This window comes from Prionailurus bengalensis, chromosome B2, assembly GCF_016509475.1.
Source record: "Prionailurus bengalensis isolate Pbe53 chromosome B2, Fcat_Pben_1.1_paternal_pri, whole genome shotgun sequence".
Taxonomy (NCBI): domain Eukaryota; kingdom Metazoa; phylum Chordata; class Mammalia; order Carnivora; family Felidae; genus Prionailurus; species Prionailurus bengalensis.
The window spans coordinates 25,815,084-25,821,503 of record NC_057349.1 but is presented as its reverse complement, the minus strand read 5'-3'; positions in this window follow the sequence as shown (position 1 = coordinate 25,821,503).

Below are 6,420 nucleotides of genomic sequence, written 5' to 3'. Positions count from 1 at the left end.
CGTGTATCTTTTCAAGGTGGTATGTTCATTTTCTTCACATAAATACCCAGAAGTGGAATTACTGGATTGTATGCTATTTTTAATTTTTGGAGGAACCACCATGGTTATTCAATTTACATTCCCACCAACAGTGCACAGGATTCCCTTTTCTCGACATCCTTGCCAACACCTGTTATTTCATGTCTTTTCATTCTAACAGGTGTGAGGTGATATCTCATGGTTTGGATTTGCATACCCCTGATGATGAGTGATGTTGAGTTTCATGTACCTGTTGTCTGTCCATCTGTATGTCTTCTTTGGAGAAATGTCTATTCAAATCCTCTGCCCATTTTAAACTAGATTGTTTTTTATAGAGCCATTTGAGTTCTTTATACATTTTGGATATTAACCCCTTATCAGACATATTTGAAAATGTCTTCTCCCATTCGGTAAGTAATTTTTTAAAATTTTGTTGATGATTTCCTCTGCTGTGCAGAAGGTTTTCAATTTGATGTAGACCTATTTTTGCTTTTGTTACCTTTGCTTTTGGTGTTGAATCCAAAAAATCATTGCTATGACCAATGTCAAGGAATTTATCACCTGTTTTCTTCTAGGAGTTTCATGGTTTGGGGTCTCCCATTCAAGTCTTTAACCTACTTTGAGTTAACTTTTATGTATGGTATAAGATAGTTGTTCACTTTCATTCTTTTGCATATGGCTGTCCAGTTTTCATAGTACTATTTACTGCAGACTGTCCTTTCCCTATTGTATATCCTTGGCTACTTGGTCATAAATTAACTGAGCATATATGTGTGGGTTTACTTCTGGGTTCTCTATTCTGTTTCATTGATCTATATGTCTATTTTTGTGCCAGTCCTTGACTGTTATGGCTTTGTAATAGAGTTTGGAATCAAGAAGTGTGATGCCTCCAGCTTTGTTGTTTCTCAAGATTGCTTCGGCTATTCAAGATCTTTTGTGATTCCATAAAAATTTTTGGATTGTTTATTCTATTTTTGTAAAAAATACCATTGGAATTTTGATGGGGACTGCATTGAATCTGTAGATTGCTTTGGGTAATACATACCTTTTAACAACATTAATACTACTGTTAATACTAACATTAATCTACTGAGCCACTCAGGTGCCCCAAGTTGTCTTTTAGTTTTTTTGTTTCTTTCATTGTGCAAAAGCCTTTTATTTTGATGACATCCCAATAGTTTATTTTTGCTTTTGTTTCCCTTGCCTCAAGAGACATATCTAGATAGAAGTTGCTGTGTCCAGTGTCAGAGGAATTAGTGCCTGTGCTCTCTTATTGGATTTTTATAGTGTCAGGTCTCACATTTAGGTCCTTAATCCATTTTGAACTTATCTTTGTGTATGGTATAATCCAGTGGTTCAATTTCATTCTTTTGCATGTAGCCATCAGTTTCCCCAGCACCAGTTTCATACCATGTTTTTGAAAAGCCTTTCATTTGAAATGATTACAGATTTATAGGAAGTTATAAAAAATGTACAGAAATATCCTGTACACCCTTCACCAGTCTTCTTCCTGGTACTGTGGTACCATCTTGCATAACTGAGTACAATAGCAAAGCCAGGAAATTGACATTGGTACAATCCTCAGGATTTATTCATATTTCACACATTTTATACACATGTGCTCATGCACGTGCCTATGCATTTGTTGTTATTATTGTTGTGAGGGTAGATACAAATAAAATCAAAGGATTAATTTTGCATGATACAAAAAAGAAAAGAGACTCTTCCCTCACCCCCTTCTCTTTCAGAGCACTTTTTTAGAAAAATTGTCGTTATACATTCTTTCACTATTCCTTTGAGACATTTGTAAACCTATTTAAAATCTGAATGAATTTCTCACCAGCTCTATAACCCAGGACTTTCTCTCAAGGACTTAGGAACCATATCTTTGAAATGCAATCATCAAAGAAGACAGCATTTCTGTCTTCTAGTTCCTATGGGAGAGCAGCAGCCTACCTTCAGTGGGCATCTCCTTCCACGTTGCAAACCTACCTCTAGTTCTTTTTCCCTTTTAGCCATTACAGATGTCCACCCCACCTACCAGGTGAATTTAGAATGAACTATGTGTAATAAATGGTACTTTTAGGTCTTTTTATTTGAGGACTACTGAGTTATTGTTTATCCAAGAACCTGTGTGTAATGGATTGTACCTGCCAGGTTATGACTTTTACATATAAAAGGCTAAGCTATCTTTCTATCTTTGCAGTCTTTTAGTGGATTACCTGGGATGCATATCACATTCTGGTTCAGTAATAAATTGTTTTCTTTCTCATCTACCTTTGTAACGATGTTTTCTAGATTGGCAGGAGATTTTGTTTTTAATTATATTTCCTCAATAATGTATGGTTTTGTGCAATTTTATTTATTTAATTACCATACATACATAAAGGAATTGTGTCAACAATTCCTTTACCACAAAGCTCTCTCTTGCTGTCCTTTTATAGCTACCCAGAACACCCTGTCCCCTTCTCCCAACCCTTGGCAACCACCAATATATTCTCCGTATCTATAATTTCATAATTTCAAGGAAATTATATAAATAGAATTAAACAGTATATAACACTTAGAGATTGGCTTTTTTTTTTCACTCAGCATACTTTTCTTGAGATCCATCCAAGTTGTTGCCTGTATCAATAATTCATTCCTTTTTATTGCTAAGAAGTGTTCCAGGGTATATGGCTTTTTAAACAATTCATCTATTGAGATTTTAGGTGATTTCTAGTTTGGGGCAATTAGAATACAGTCACTATAAACAGTTGTGTTCAGGTTTATTTACAAACAAAAGTTTTCTTTTCTTTGGAATAAATGTCCAAGCTACAGTTGTTGGGTCATATACTAAGTATGGGTTTAATTTTTGAAGTTTGCATCCCTACCAGCAATGATGTCTCAGTGATCCAGTTTCTCCAAATCCTTGCCAGCATTTGGTGTTACAACTATTTGTTATTTTAGTCATTCTGATAGGTGTGGAGTGATATCACATTGTGGTTTTAGTTTGCATTTCCCTAATGGCTAATGATACTAAACATCTTTTCATGTGTTTATCTGCCATCTGTAAATCCTCTCTATTCTAATGCTGATCATGACTTTTGCCCATTTTCTTATTTAAAAAAATTTTTTTAATATTTATTTATTTTTGAGAGAGAGAGTGCCAGTAGGAAAGGGGCAGAGAGAGAGGGAGACACAGAATCTGAAGCAGGCTCCAGGCTCTGAGCTGTCAGCACAGAGCCTGACACCAGGTCAAACTCATGAACCATGAGATCATGACCTGAGCTGTAGTTGGATGCTTAACCGACCAAGCCACCCAGGCGCCCCGACTTTTGTCCATTTTCTAGTTGGATTTTTTTGTCTTGTTGTGAAATTTTGAGACTCTTTATACATTCTAAATACAAGTCATTTGTCAGACATATAGTTTGCAAATATTTTCTCCCAGTTTGTAGCTTGTCTTTTCATTCTCTTCACAGTCTTTGGCAGAGAAGAAAATTTTAACTTTGGTGAGGTCCAATTTATCAATTTTTCCTTTTATGGATTATGCTTTTAGTGTCAAGTCTAAGAACTCTTCATCTAACCCTAGGTCTTGGAGATTTTTCCTCTTTTTTCTAAAAGTTTTATAGTTTTACATTTTACATGTAAGTCTATAATCCATTTTGAGTTTATTTTTGTATTAGATGTGAGAGTTAAGTCTAAGTTCCTTTTTATTTTTATTTTTTGCCTATGGATGCCCAGCGTTCCAGCATCATTTATCAAAAAAGTTATCCTTCCTCCATTAAATTGCTTTTGCACATTTGTCAGAAACCAGCTGAGTGCATTTGCATGCATCTACTTCTGGGTTCTTTATTCTGTGCCATTGATTCATGTATTTAACCCTCCACTGATACCACACTATCTTGATTACTGTAGCTAGATAATAAGCCTTAACACTGGGTAAAATAATTCCTCCCATGTTAATCTTCTTTTTAAAAAGCTGTTTTAGCTATTCCATGTCCTTTGCCTTTCCATACAAATTTTAAAATAAGCTTTTTATGTCTACAAAAAACCTTGCTGGGATTCTAATAGGAAGTCTCCAAAACCTATAGATCATAGAGGAGAATTGACTCTTTACTAAGTTGAGTCTTCCAATTAATGAACATGGTATGTCTATCTATTTATTTAGACTTTTGATTTCTTTCATCAGCATTTTGTAATTTTCAACATACAAATCTTACACATGTGTTACTACACTTCAACCTAACTATTTAATTTTCTTTGGAGTGATTATAACTGACTTCAAAGTGACTGAATTCATTTATTAGTTCAGGGAGGGCTTTCTTTCTTAGATTCCTTTATAGTTATTACACAGACAATCATATCATCTGTGAAAAAAACAGTTCTATTTTTCACTTCTAATATATATGCCTTTTATTTTTTCTTGCCTTATTACACTAGCTAGGACTACTATCACTATTTTTAGTTGACATGTCTCCTAAGTCTCTCTTTTAAAAAAACAAAACAAAACTTTTTTTTAGAATAGTTTTAGATTTACAAAAACTACTATAGAAAGAAACTACAGAGGTGATTTTACCCAGGGAAGGGAGCAGTTTGATTTCTGTAGCATTGTAAAGATCTGAAAAGTTGTAAAGATAGTACAGTTTCTCTTATTCACATCTTACATTAATGTGGTACATTTCTCACAACTAATGAATCAATACTAATTCATCATTAAAGTCAATAATTGATTCATATTTTCTTAGTTTTTACCTAATTCTCTTTTCCTATTCCAGGATCCCAGACAGGACACAACATTATATTTAGTCCTCACATTTAGTCCTCAGGCTCATCTTGGCTTTGACAGATTTGCAGACTTTCTTTGTTTTGATGATCTTACCAGTTTGGAAGAGTGCTGATCAGGTATTTTGTAGAATGCCTCCTCAATTGGGATCTGTCTGACATTCTTCATATGGTTAGATAGGAGTTATGGGCTTTGGGGAGGAAGATCACAGAAGTAAATATGTAAAGTGCTATTCTTATCAAATCATATCAAGGACACATGTCATCAACATGACTTATCCCTGTTGATGTTGACCCTGGTCACCTGACCAAGGTAGTGTTTATCAGGTTTCTCCACTGTATCTCTCCCACTCCAACAATGAGAAACCTGTTCCCACCATCCACCATCTATGTACTTAATTGTTTATTAGTAATATTACTTTTAATCGAGAGAAGCATGCAGAGAGTCCCTCAGATTCCTTGATACTGAAACCAGGCAAGAAATGTCTAGGCACAATTCCTCAAGTGAAACCCCCTTGGTTTTCCCATAGTTTCATTTCTTTATCTTCAATCTACCTAATATCTGAGGCTGCTTAGTAACCTCGGCAGTGAGAATATATACAGCTAATGTTGAAACTGGAAAGTTTGTGTGGATGTCAATGTTCAAATTTTTTGACATTTCCAAAAAATTCACACAATTTCCTGTTCAGTTATAAGGATCAATCTGAACTTACACTACAGAACTTACACTACAGAAATCAAACTTCTTCCCTTCATGGGTAAAATCACCTTTTGTAGTTTCTTCTTATAACTTACAGTCTATTGTGCTTATGTAGATGTGCAAACAGTCTAAAATTCTGTTGTTTCTTATTCTGTGTAAAACTGTGTTTGAAGATCCTGTGCCTTACAGAGAACCAGAACAGATAACCAATGCCAAACAGAAATCTTGGCCAGTGGCTTCCCTCTTGAGAATTTACCGCAGTATGACCACATTGCAGGCCAGGCTGGTAAATAAGGACGTAACCACGGGACAAATTATAATTACTCCTGAGAGAAGAATCAGAGTCCAGCCAAGTGAACCAATGGGTCAGGAAGTTCTGTTAGGTTTTACAGTTCCCTTAGGTAAGAACCTTCTCAAAAACAAGTAGATCAGCCCTTTTATCTTTCCATATATCAGAAGGAGAGATGTTTCAAGTGCATTTTCAAGCTGTTTAAAAGGGTCAAACAACAGGGACACCTGGGTGGCTCAGTCAGTTAAGTGTCCAACTCTTGATCTCAGCTCAGGTCTTAATCTCAGTGTTGTGAGTTCAAGCCCCACTTAAAAAACAGGGAGGTGTGTTGGGGCGTCTGGGTGGCGCAGTCGGTTAAGCGTCCGACTTCAGCCAGGTCACGATCTCGCGGTCCGTGAGTTCGAGCCCCGCGTCAGGCTCTGGGCTGATGGCTCGGAGCCTGGAGCCTGTTTCCGATTCTGTGTCTCCCTCTCTCTCTGCCCCTCCCCTGTTCATGCTCTGTCTCTCTCTGTCCCAAAAATAAATAAAAAACGTTGAAAAAAAAATTAAAAAAAAAAACAAAACAGGGAGGTGTGGGGGAGGTCAAACAACAGAGGTATCTTTATCTGTGATCTTTATCCTGAAAGCAGAGGACATAAAGTGTCACTAC